This window comes from Oncorhynchus keta, chromosome 28 (assembly GCF_023373465.1).
Source record: "Oncorhynchus keta strain PuntledgeMale-10-30-2019 chromosome 28, Oket_V2, whole genome shotgun sequence".
Classification (NCBI taxonomy): Eukaryota; Metazoa; Chordata; class Actinopteri; order Salmoniformes; family Salmonidae; genus Oncorhynchus; species Oncorhynchus keta.
This window is the reverse complement of record NC_068448.1, coordinates 44869843-44883025: the sequence shown is the minus strand read 5'-3', so window position 1 is coordinate 44883025 and position 13183 is coordinate 44869843. Positions and strand designations below refer to the sequence as shown.

At 38.9% G+C, this 13183-nt stretch overlaps 1 long non-coding RNA gene across 1 annotated transcript; it reads left to right on the top strand.

The window, feature by feature from the left end:
- Window positions 1-883: 883 nt before the first annotated feature.
- Window positions 884-1982, top strand: LOC118360468 (uncharacterized). The gene is made up of 3 exons (XR_004820874.2): window positions 884-1036; window positions 1619-1678; window positions 1760-1982. It is a non-coding gene; the product is annotated as an uncharacterized LOC118360468 (long non-coding RNA).
- Window positions 1983-13183: the final 11201 nt, after the last annotated feature.

The following is a 13183-nucleotide window of genomic DNA, read 5'->3' as shown; positions in this document are numbered from 1 at the left end:
AAGCAAGCAGTGTGTCAAGAAGCAGTCCGGCTTGGCAGGGTCGTGTTTCGGAGGATTCATTGCTCTGGACCTTCGCCTGTCCCGAGTCCGTACGGGAGTTGCAGTGAAGGAACAAGACTGTCACTACCAATTGGATATCACGACATTGGGGGTAAAAAGTACCAACAATTAAAAAGACAGCATGATCATTACACAGGTGCACCTTGTGCAGGGGACAATAAAAGGCCACTCTAAAAATGTGCAATTTTGTCACACAACACAATACCACAGATGTCTCATGTTTTGAGGGAGCATGTAATTAGCATGCTGACTGCCAGAATGTCCCCCAGAACTATTGCCAGAGAATATTATGTTAATTTCTCTACCATAAACCGCCTTTGTCGTTTTAGAGAATTTGTCAGCACGTCCAACCGGCCTCACAACCACAGACTGCGTGTGTGGACGAATACCCAATGGTGGCGGTGGGGTTATGGTATGGGCAGGCATAAACTACGGACAACGAACACAATTGCGTTTTATCGATGGCAATTTGAATGCATACCGTGACGAGATCCTGAGGCCCACTTTACATGTTGCGTTTTATATTTTTGTTCAGGGTAATTTTTCCTCTGTGCAGAATAAAGTCATCATCTGCACTGTCATTTGTGATAAATTATCAAATAAATGTAATAATTTTTAGGGGGGCATTACAAACTCAGAACTATTCCATGGGGCAGTGATTCAATTAACTGAGATTAAGTTGTGATGGCTACTTAAATGTAAATATAGAAAGACGGCAGTGTATGCCAGTGTGCTTATGCTTTGTCCAATGGAACTATTGGACGTGGAAGTCACTTTCACCATCATTGATGTAAAGGGTCAAAATTGACAGCCCATTTTGAACACACCCCCTATGGGGCATGTGACATCCCCATTGTTATAAAACTGAAAAGTGCTGTGGTCTCTCTGAATAAAGCACAAAGTGAAGATGAGAGGAATAATACTACTCCTGGCTGTTGTCCTGGCTCTGCCTAAACCTCAACAAACTAAACAGCTGGTAAGAAATCATTTTCTTTGAGTGAATACTGATAGACTGGCTGATAGGCTGATAGAACTCCTATAGGAACTCCTGATATAACTTTGATTTTTTGACTGTTTTGAATAAATTCTCATACAATAATCCTCTTAGATAATTTTGATCAAACAAACTCGGGAGTGAATGGAATGGAATGGAATGTTTAGTTGCTTCATTCATCAAGCTACTTCAGTAAAGATCATAATGGACACTGCAAAAATGGAAACGTCATAAATTATATAATTTGGAATTGGGATTATGGAGAGAATAAAGGCATAATTTCATCTCATAGCATGTTCAATGGGTTTCGTTAGAGAACACAGCAAAGTGTATTTGGAATCGTTTAATATTTGCTTTGTCTGGTGTCAATGGCCTTCCTGAAACAGGGTAAACATACAGTTACGGGAATTCATACTCTTATACAAATAAAAGTCTGTGGTTTACGTGTGTTGATTAACCCTACTCAAAGGAGCTCTGTTTACCTAACGTTGTGTTATTTAAAATACAACGACACTGATAAGTGATGAATGGGCTAATATTAATATTTATAATACATTATTTCAGTGGCCAAAAGGTTCCAGGTTTCCCCTTGAAAATGTAGATGGGTTTGGAGAAGAGGAACAAGTGAGTAACTTTTTGGTGTGTGTGAGTGTAACAATGCATTGTAGATTTTTATATTTACGACTGTCACATATTTTACTCCAGGAGACGTCCCAGGGTTTGGTATACACAGGTACTCAGCCCATTATGGAGCCCACTCCTAGACCCTTTGCAAACACGGAGAAGACAACCCTATCAGCAGCTGTAAATGCTTTAATATCAGCAGTTGTAAACGCTATTCAGAGTTTGGGAGATTATTAAAGGACTGTGTTGCTGGTTTCAGTTGGGGCTATCATGGTGGTGTGTCCAATAAACCAGTGGTGTTCAACTTGTGGTCTGCAAATTATTACTTTTATTGTTTATCTTCAAGAAATAGTATATTATAATTATTGGTCCCGGTGTCCTTTAGCAGTTTATTTTACCAGGCAAGTCAGTTCAGAACAAATGACAGCCTAGGAACAGTGGGTTTAACTGCCTGTTCAGGGGCAGAACGACAGATTTGTACCTTGTCAGCTCAGGGGTTTGAACGTGTAACCTTCCAGTTACTAGTGTACCAGCTCTAACCACTAGGCTACCCTGCCGCAGGAATTTATACTTGCATGTGAATCCTTTATCTAATTACTTTTTTACAACAAAGATGACCTTTTTAGTAAAGCAATGACCCTTGGGATCGACATTCAGCCTACAAAAGGTTTAAACTTTCGGTCCAGTGGAAGATTCGATCAGTGCAATTAGTGATAATATAATACAGTGCACTTGGCTGGCTGGCTCATGTGTGTGTTAGGTGTGTGTGGGTCTGGGAGGAGGGGTTTGTGTGTGGCAATGCACTGCCATTTGGGACGCACATTGTTGGCAGTGCTTGCGACGCAGGCATTATGGAAGCACGTCTAAATGAATTGATAACCCAAATCACTGCGCAAGGACGATATAAATGTGTTACTTGACGGATTGTGTTTGACACGTGAACTACACCCTCTGTCAATTCATGATAAGTGGACAATGGCTCCTGATAGACAGGATTGTCCCATTAGTTCTCTTATATACTGCTTACACAGCCAAGTTATATTTGCATGATTCAGCTTATTATTCATAATGAATTCATCATTAACTTTTGGTTCATGAATGTGACCGACCAATACTGGTTCATGCATGTGACAGACCAATACCTTACGAGGCTTCTCCTCTCTTAGCTGAGACCTTGGAACTGAGATATTCTTTCGTTCTCAAAACAAAGTTTGGGTGTACTGCCAAATTGCAGATACTGATAGTGAGGATTCATTCAATCAGTCACTTGCATGAACATTGGTTATTCGAAAAGCAGAAATATAAAATGTCTCATCACAAGATCTTTGGCAGGAGTGTCAAACTGAAAAAACACAACAAATTCACCGGCCAGACAGACTGTTTTTAGAGAAAAAAAAACTTGCATACATCTGTGACCCAAATGGACTGTTTTTATTTTGTACTTTTGTACATAGGATGCTGTATATGCCATTTTAACATATTAAAAGAAAAAAGAGATAGGGTAAATAATGTTTGTCCAGCCCTAATGCGAGCGCATCAGGCTGTCATTTCTTAAAGTAGGTGACTCAAATGTTGACTCATTTATACTCCCTTGTGTATCCTATTGTCCTTTTGTTGTAATTTATAATTAAATCCTTTACCTTATAACTTTTTGACAACCAAGATGACATTTTCTGTAGGCTTCAGCAATTAGGTTGGAACCGTATGGATATTTAGGCTACAACACATTTAAACTTTCGGTCTGGTAGAAGATCCGGTCACTGCCATTACTGATGATATGATACAGTACACTGGCTTGCATGTGTGTGGGTGTGTGTGTGTGTGTGTGTGTGCGTGTGGTTCTGGGAGGAGGGATGTGTGTATGGCAATATGCACTGCCGTTTGGCGTGCAGCACATTTTAAATGCTTGCTGTAACTTGATGTGCAGCGCATCGCAGGCACATCTATGGGGTTGATCAGAATAGTTTACATCAGACCAAGAATAGTTATCACCACTTCTACATTATAAGACAAATAATTTTATCTCAGCCACCAGGGTGGTGAAAGTGCATGGTATTGAGCTTGGAACTCCTTTCCAATAAATATTGAGGGTCGTATGCAGGTGACATGATGATCGATGCTTGGCTGCCATTTGACAAATAAAAATGATCTCGCTCTTTTGTCCATAATAATATCATCATGTAGGCTATACCCACACGGTACCTGTAAGCTGTTGGCTAGAACACATTTGCCAATCCAGTGTGCACATTTACTATATAACGCAACACTTTTATTAGTGTCAAAACCATCAGTAGAGTTGAAAATCAGATGGAAACCTATTTTTTATTCAGTACATGGAAATGAAATATGCAAAGGTTATTTTTATGTACATTACGTCATTACGCACAGCCTTTAATCCGCAACAAGTCAACTTAATGGAAACACACCTCTGGTGGGAAAACAGGCAAATAGTTTTTATGCAGATTTTAGAATATTAGCATAAAAAAAGCATCTGTTGCCAAATGGATGGAAACCTAGCTATTGTAAGGACTTGTATTCAGCTATGAGATCAGTCTATGGCAACGTTTCCTAAAATCAGTCCTCAGCACCCCAAGGGGTGCACGTTTTGGTTTTGCCCTAACACTACACAGCTGATTAAAATAATCAAATATTCATCAAGCTTTGACAATTTGAATCAGCTCTGTAGTGTTTGGGAAACTCTGGTCTATGGGGTTGATCAGAAGGTCAGCAATCAGTCATCTTTACATCAGACCAAAAATACTTTCTACATTATAAGACACATCATTTTATCTCTGCCACCAAACTTCTGTCATTCCCACCTTTGACGTCATTCACCAGCACAGCAAACGTTACATGAACCTTCAAGGCCAGTTGGGTAGAAAAGTTAATACCTGGAAAGAGAACATTTGATTTTCATATACATATTATCAGGCTTCAGTCCAATATTTCTAGGTGTCTAAAGAGGTTGAAGGCAGACAATGTAATGGTAACATTGCAATGGTAACATTTTCACATAAATAATCTACTAAATTGTAGTGCATTAAGGGAACTCCGATTTTTTGTAATGATCAGGTGGACATTATCAATCAGGAAGATATATATATGAGAATGGTTTATAGGAACTCACCGTGTCCGAACAGAAGGATGGGCGAAATGGCCAAAAAATCATATCGAGATTTTTTTCTCATTTATGGGCGATTCACGTTATACAGTACCAGTCAAACGTTTGGAGACACCTTTTAATTCAAGGGTTTAACTTTATGTTTACTATATTCTACATTGTAAAATAATAGTGAAGACATCAGAATTATGAAATAACACATATTGAATCATGTAGTAACCAAAAAGGTGTTATACAAATCAAAATATAAAACTAACAGGTCTGTGAGAGCCGGAATTCTTACGGGTTGGTAGGTGATCAAATACTTATGTCATGCAATGAAATGCAAATTAATTACTTAAAAATCATACAATGTGATGTCTCTCACAGTTGAAGTGTACCCATGATAAATATTAGACCTCTACATGCTTTGTAAGTAGGAAAACCTGCAAAATCGTCAGTGTATCAAATACATGTTCTCCCCACCGTATATGTATATACTGTATTTTATACCATCTATTGCATCTTGTCTATGCCGCTCGGCCATTGCTCATCCATATATGTATATGTACATATTCTTATTCCATTCCTTTACTTAGATGTGTGTGTATTAGCTGGTTGTTGGATTCAACATTTAGATATTAAATAAATGATAGGGAATAAGCATTGAATCAAAGGAGAATGAGACTGGGCCTCTGTAGAAAAACAGATAGCTGTGGAATGTGTTGGGGGAAGGGGGTAGAGCAACGGTTGAGATAGGGGGGACTGATGGACATCTGTGGACTAGGAAGGAACGGTTGAGTATCTGGTTACCTTCTTCCTGTTGAGCATAAGATGTAAGGATTGGAGAGAAGGGGGAGTGTCTTAAGTGGGATATAAATATCTGGGTGGGATAAATGTTGGGTTGCCTGAATACTGCTGTACAGAACCTTTGAGAATAATTAAACTTGGTTAAAGCTTCTCTAGTGTCCGGGAGTTATTTACTTGGAAAAATAAGAACCTAACACTTGTTAGATATTGCTGTACTGTCGGAACAATAAACATAAGCATTTCGCTATACTCGCAAAAACATCTGCTAACCATGTGTATGTGACCAATAAAATTTGATTTGAAGAACAACTGCAGTGGCCAAAACAAGAACAAGTTTGTGCTCTGGTATTGTGCCTGGTGGACCATGCACAAGCTCCACCACAATCTGGACCTTGGCCCCCGACTTGTGCTTCGGCCTCATCAAGTAGCGCTTCAGAAACACTTGAGATTGCTGGTGTTGTGAAGGACAGCACTGTGACAGGGGTCAACATCTCACAGCTGGTTGGACTGGAGGATGGTACGGTGCTGGTGGAAGGCTATGGCTGGCAACATCACCTGACTCCATACTTCAGGCCGCTCCCACAGATCAAGCAGTACCAGCACTTCAGGTGAAAAATGTTTTTCTTTATATGAGGTTAATCTTATCTAAACGTGGGCGGTGAATTGATGTTGTGCAGGATTGTAATGTCTGATTTTTTGTTATTCCCTGTTTTACTTCGATGCTCTGGAGCCTGGTGTGGTCACCAAGGAGCGTTCAGACTGTCGGGACCAGATTTTAGCTGCTGCACAACGCTGACATCCTTCCTCCCATAGATGGTTTGCCTGTAAAAGCACCACCTGAACTGGACACAGCTAGACAAACTATATTTTTGACAAGGGAGCTTTGCGACAAAGAGGCTATGGACATCACATGCCCTGCACCAAAGTCAAGGGCAGGACAGAAACAGGCTCTCCGAATATAGATTCCCTTGTTTATCCTCTAAGGGATGACGCAGAATGTAGTCCCAGTGCAGGAACATCAATCAGTGGAAATTTCAGAGCACCACCTATAGTTTTCGATAAAACTCAAACTTTCATTAAAACACACATGCAAGGTACTGAATTAAAGCTACACTCGTTGTGAATCTAGCCACCAAGTTAGATTTGTAAAATGCTTTTCGGCGAAAGCATGAGAAGCTATTATCTGATAGCATGCACCCCCCAAAATACCAGAACGTCACCTAAACAACAGATTTTTTTTTGTGTTTTTGGTGAACAGATTTCCCTGGGATTTTTACTCCTAAACACGTTCTGTTATAGCCACAAACTGATTGAACCAGTTTTAGAGACTTCAGAGTGTTTTCTATACACACATATTTATCATATGCATATACTATATTCCTGGCATGAGTAGCAGGACGTTGAAATGTTGCGCAATTTTTTACAAAAAGCTGCGATAATTCGCATCATCCCTAACAGGATTTATGCGTGGTTCGGACAAACAAGTCATCAGCACTATCTGCAGTGCCTCTATTCACCTGACTCTCTCCTAACACACACGCCATACGTTGCTGCTATTTTTTAAAATCCTGCTGCTCAGCCACTTTACCCCTGATTGTATGCATATAACTACCTCGTCTATCACTGATATCGTTATTGTTCTTCTTCATACTGTATATTTTATTTATATTGACACTTTCTGTTGCTACGATGCAAGTAACTGTACCGTATACACCTTTTGTATAGACCATCCACTTAGCAAGACTTCGCAAAATATTGATATATAAAATGAATATTGATATGTGTGGTCGTAACATGATTTTGTGACATACCACAACAATATCATGTGACCGTATCAAGTATCCACCACTTAAATATATGGTGCAAGCATCTGTTTATGTACTGTACATGTGCACCTCACTCAGGTTAACTCAGGTTGCATGGCCTTAACTTATGTATGGAATACTGTGTGATAAGTGTGTGTGTGTAACAGTATATAAAGTATGCTAATGTACTTTTGTGAAGGCATTTGGGCAGTGATGTAAAGTACTTAAATAAAAATACTTTAAAGTACTACTTAAGTCGTTTTTTCTGGTATCTGTACATTACTTTACTATTTATATTTTTGGCAACTTTTACTTCACTAAAGAAAATAATGTACTTTTTACTCCATACATTTTCCTTGACACCCAAAAGTACATTTTGAAAGGAAAATTGTCTAACATTTATCAAGAGAACATCCCTGGTCATCCATACTGCCTCTGATCTGGCAGACTCACTAAACACAAATGCTTAATTTGTTAATTATGTCTGAGTGTTGGACTGGGCTATCCGTCAATAAAATAAAATAAACTGTGCCGTCTGGTTTGCTTAATATAAGGAAGTTGAAATGGTTTATATTTTTACTTTTGATACTTAAGTACATTGTGACCCTGGCAATCCATAAAAAAAAAAATACAATTGTGCCATTGGTTTAATATAAGGAATTTGGAATTATTTATACTTTTACTCAAGTATGACAATTTACTACTTTTCCCCCCACTGGATGTGGCTGGGGGTTATAGCAATTATTTCACATGACCCATCAATTTAGACAAGTGTATCTGGGTAAGTGTCATCTAATATTCATCAAATATTTTTATCTGGACACTGTTTACCTAGAATATTTCCTTATTGTAGGCTACTACCACGTTTAGTCTTTAGCACATGACCTCATGTGAATCCTTAAAGAGATGGGTGGGGCTGGCTTAAGAACAATGCTGAATGGGTGTAGACAAAGGAGAGCTCTCTAGTAGGTACCAAAACATTCAAAGGCCCTTTTCTCAAAAGTGAGTTTACAAGTGTGTAAGTAGAATTACTTTCCCATTGTTCGTCAAAAATGCACTGTATGATATACCATTTTGTAGCTCTGAGTCTCTACATTTATCAAATGTAAAAAACTGAATTTCAAATGTTGCTACATAAGACTGAATCCAGGTGGTGAGTCGCAGATTTGATTTGACATTTATAAAACACAGACTAGACAGTTAGCATACAGTGCCTTCAGAAAGTATTCATACCCCTTGACTTATTCCACATTCTGTTGTGTTACAGCATGAATTCAAGACGGATTAAATATGTTTTTAAAACTCTCTGTGAATGTTAATCATGTTTAATTTGTTCACGTTTTGTAATCATTGTTGGTTCATTTATAAGTAATTTCGAAGTTTATGTAAGTTGAACAGTAGGAGGCTAATGTTCAAGAGGGGCTGTTGGGTTCTGAAAATACGAAATATACTTATTCATGTCACTGAGGGAGAGAGGGGAATGTATAACGTTTACATTCTGTCCGTATATGTTATTGTTAGCCATCAGGGATCATATGGGAGGAGAAAAGACAGTCTGGTTCGAGTCAACATGACAGCCGTGAGTTTGGGAGGAGGGAGCACTTTGGGGCAGAGGTCAGGTCAGAGGAAGTGAGGAAGAACAGAATTCACTAAAGTTCTGTCTAACAACAGAGATGAGTTGGCTGTTCAGGTGTGTAGGAGGAGACTCCTAGGCATAGGATAAAGCATTAAATATCAGTGCTTGTGTGAATATGTTAGTCTTTGTCTTATGCAGCTGTATAGACCCAATGGGTGAATAAACTTGGTTGGAGCTTTCATAGTGTCCGTCAATGTTAGAACCTAACACATTAGATTTTCAAGCAGATTTAAATCAAAACTCTAACTCTGCCATTCAGGAACATTCACTGTCTTCTTGGTAAGCAACTTTGGCCTTGAGTTTTAGGTCCTGCTGAAAGGTGAATTTGTCTCCCGGTGTCTCGTGGTAAGCAGACTGAACCAGATTTTCTTCTAGGATTTTGCCTGTGCTTACAGTAGCTCCATTCCATAAATGTTTTATCTTGAAAAACTCCCCAGTCCTTAACGATGACAAGCATAACCCGATACAACCACTACTATGCTTGAAAATATAGAGAGTGGTACTCAGTAATGGGTTGAGCAACTACACTTTTCCCCAAACAAAACACTTTGTATTCAGGAGAAAAAGTTCATTGCTTTGCAACATTTTTTGCAATATTACTTTAGTGCCTTTAGTTGCAAACAGGATGCATTTTTAGGAATATGTTCTGTACAGGCTTCCTTCTTTTCACTCTGTCAATTAGTATTGTGGGGTAACTGCAATGTTGTTGATCCATCCTCAGTTTTCTCCAATCACAGCCATTAAACTCTAATCATTTTATAGTCACCATTTATTGGCCTCATGGTGAAATCCCTAAGCGGGTTCCTTCCTCTCCGGCAACTGAGTTAAGGATGCCTGTATATTTGTGCTGACTGGGTGTATTGATACACCATCCAAAGTGTAATTAATAACTTCACCACGCTCAAAGGGATATTCAATGTCTGCTTTTAAAAAAATGTAACCCATCTACCAATAGGTGCCCTTTTTTGAGAGGCATTGGAAAACCTCCCTGGTCTTTGTGGTTGAATCTGTGTTTGAAATTCACTGCTCGACTGAGCAGCCGTACAGATAACTGTATGTGTGGGGAACAGAGATGAGGTAGTCATTCAAAAATCATGTTAAACATTTATTGAACACAGAATGAGTCCATGCAAGTTATGTGACTTGTTAAGCACATTTTTACTCCTGAATTTATTTATTTCATAACAAAGGCATTTGACATATTGACTCAAGACATTTCAGCTTTTCATTTTGTATTAATTTCTAAAAACATAATTCCACTTTGACATTATTGCGTATTGTGCGTTGTGGAAGGACCACCAGAGGGCAGGCTGGGCTCATGGACAGTAGCCCAACAAGGCATGGGAGACAAGGTAACCAGAGGCACAGTAGACAAATCAAATCAAATCAAATCCAAATCAAATTTTATTTGGTTAAGCAGTTCCGACAATGCAGTGATAACCAGTAATCTAATGACAAATACGGAGCTGTCCACCTCCAGTACCTCAAACCAAACAAGGGCACTGTATCCACCTCTGGCACCAATTTTATTTGTCAAAACTGTTCGCTGCTCTGGCCCCCAATGAACAGATGTTAAATACCTAGGAGTAAGCACAGCTGACATATGCATATGTACTAATGACATACTCTCCTTCCCCTATAAGAGAGAGAATGGAACCAGCAGAAAGGGGAAAAACTATCTCTGGAAGATGGCCACCGAGAGAGAGGAGCTATCCAGGAAGAACCACTAAGACGGTGACAATCCCGTGACTTTTTGTTGTAGTTTAAAGATAAGCCTATTGTGTTCCGGTTTCATCCGGAGAAGAAGATGTATGTTTTTCCTTGGAAGATTTTCATTGATTATGTTGGACTGTTTGTGTTGACCAAATGCCCTCAATAGAGAGCTGTGTTCAATCAAGAAAACCTACTCCTGACTCGTTTATTCCACCTTCCCGCTTTAGAGTGACGCCCAATTACTTGGTCCGCTCACAGCGTATTACGTATCTGCTAGCGGTACAGTGACAAAAAATGACAATTTAATCCATTTAAAATTCAGGTTGTAACAACAACATGTGGAAAAGGTTAAGGGGTGTGAATACTTTCTGAAGGCACTGTGACAATATGTGGCAAAAATGCTGCTAGCGGTACATGTTACCGCAACACAGTGCACGACAGAAACTGAGCATTCATTTTCCAGAATCATGTTCATTGATAGTCCCGTTTTAGTAGGGTCTGCTCTGTTCTACATTTTGGGAGTTGAGACATAAAAAGGGTAAATAGGGCTATGTTTTGGATGACTGGCTGCGAATGTTTATTGAATTGTTTTATTTCTGCCTTTTCTATTCCAGACATTCTGAAATTCACTAAAGCATCCCATGTATGTAACTTTAGTCTTTCACTTTTCAATGATTCAGTTCAGGGGCAGGTGGCGCTACAAGTATTAACTTAAGGGGGCTGAATAATTTTGCACGCCCAATTTTTCAGTTTTTGATTTGTTAAAAAAGTTAGAAATATCCAATAAATGTCGTTCCACTTCATGATTGTGTCCAACTTGTTGTTGATTCTTCACAAAAAAATACAGTTTTATATCTTTATCTTTGAAGCCTGAAATGTGGCAAAAGCTCGCAAAGTTCAAGGGGCCGAATACTTTCTGCAAGGCACTGTACCTGCTGGAGCGCATGCTACAATGACCATATCATTGCGTTATGTGATCCTCTCACAGTCCACCCAGGTGAATAATTCTCCCTTGCTAAGAAAACGGTACCCTCGCTGGATAAGGCCGCATTTCAAACTGAGCTGATTGAATTCCATCGAGACATCTGTTTGTTCGGTCGTTAAAGGATCAGGCTACCCCGTTACAGACATTCAGATACAGACGTCGCCTTTTTTTCTTTCAATTATTGTTTTATGTAGGATACTACATTTCTGGACAGTTTCAATTATAATAGGCCTAATAAAAAAATCCCGCTGTTATAAGCCTCAGCCTACTTGAGCCAGTTAAGTTATTTTATATAGGCCTAGGCTCAGAATAAATAAGACTCCAATTAAAGCCCTCATGTTATTTGTAAAGTCACATTAAAATGAAGAATATTGTTAATTATTTACTCGACTGGTGTAGGTTTTCTCCATCTGTTGCTGTGCACAACACTTTCATAACAAGTTAGCTATATTTTCAGCACAATGCGCCGTTCGCCTATTGATTGCGCTGCGGTTTCAGCGCCACAAAATGATCCGCTGTCTGCTTTATTAGTCTCCTGTATTCTCCTCGTGAATGAAATTAAAATGTACAGTAAGTAAGCAACGTCAAAAAAGAATGATAAAGACAAATGATCGGCCTACAAACATCCAAAAATGTCAGCTGTATTATCCACTGGTAATCCACTTTCCGTTGTATTAGTTTACTGGAGAAATTGTAATCTATTTAAGGCCAACATGTTTAATTGATTCGTAACAATTACACATTTGGCCAATTTTCCTTCAAATAGCCTACGCAATAGCATATCGGCATATGCGGTAATAAGCACATCTTAGTTGATTTTAATATAGGCGAAAGGATGCGACAGGTGCATCTATCTGTTTGGGCTCAATAGGCTACTACTTGACTTTGACCTAAGTCTATATGTCAACATTGTCTATATTAAAACCATGCAAATAAGTGTATGTTCTAACACGTATGGTGGTAGGTTGCTTGCATCATATGGCGCTGCAGCATATAGGCAATATATCCAGGTGGAGAACATGAGTCCATCTGCTTGAGTCCTACTTGTCCTTGGCAAACATCAAAAGTGAAAACACAGATCGTAGTACCACCTTCTGCGTTGATAATTCATTCATCATTGTCAAGCAATATCCTAAATAGACGTAGGGCCTATGATAATGCGCCTGTATAGGGGGTTTAATGGGCAACACATATATGGCCAAAAATATGTAGATATTTAGATGTTTGTTATGGCTCTAATGTCGATATAATTTCCTTTATAATAATAAAAGCTAGAATCCTTAGTTGCTAAACCCATTTTTGGACCGTTAAAATGTTGCGGGGAACCAGGCAGGACCAGGTGCAGAAGTTATGTAATTTAAAAATGCCAATGGTGATCTAGATATTCAAAATGACAATATTTACAAAATAATCTAAATTGATATTTACAAACTCCACAACTAACAGGTCAATAAAA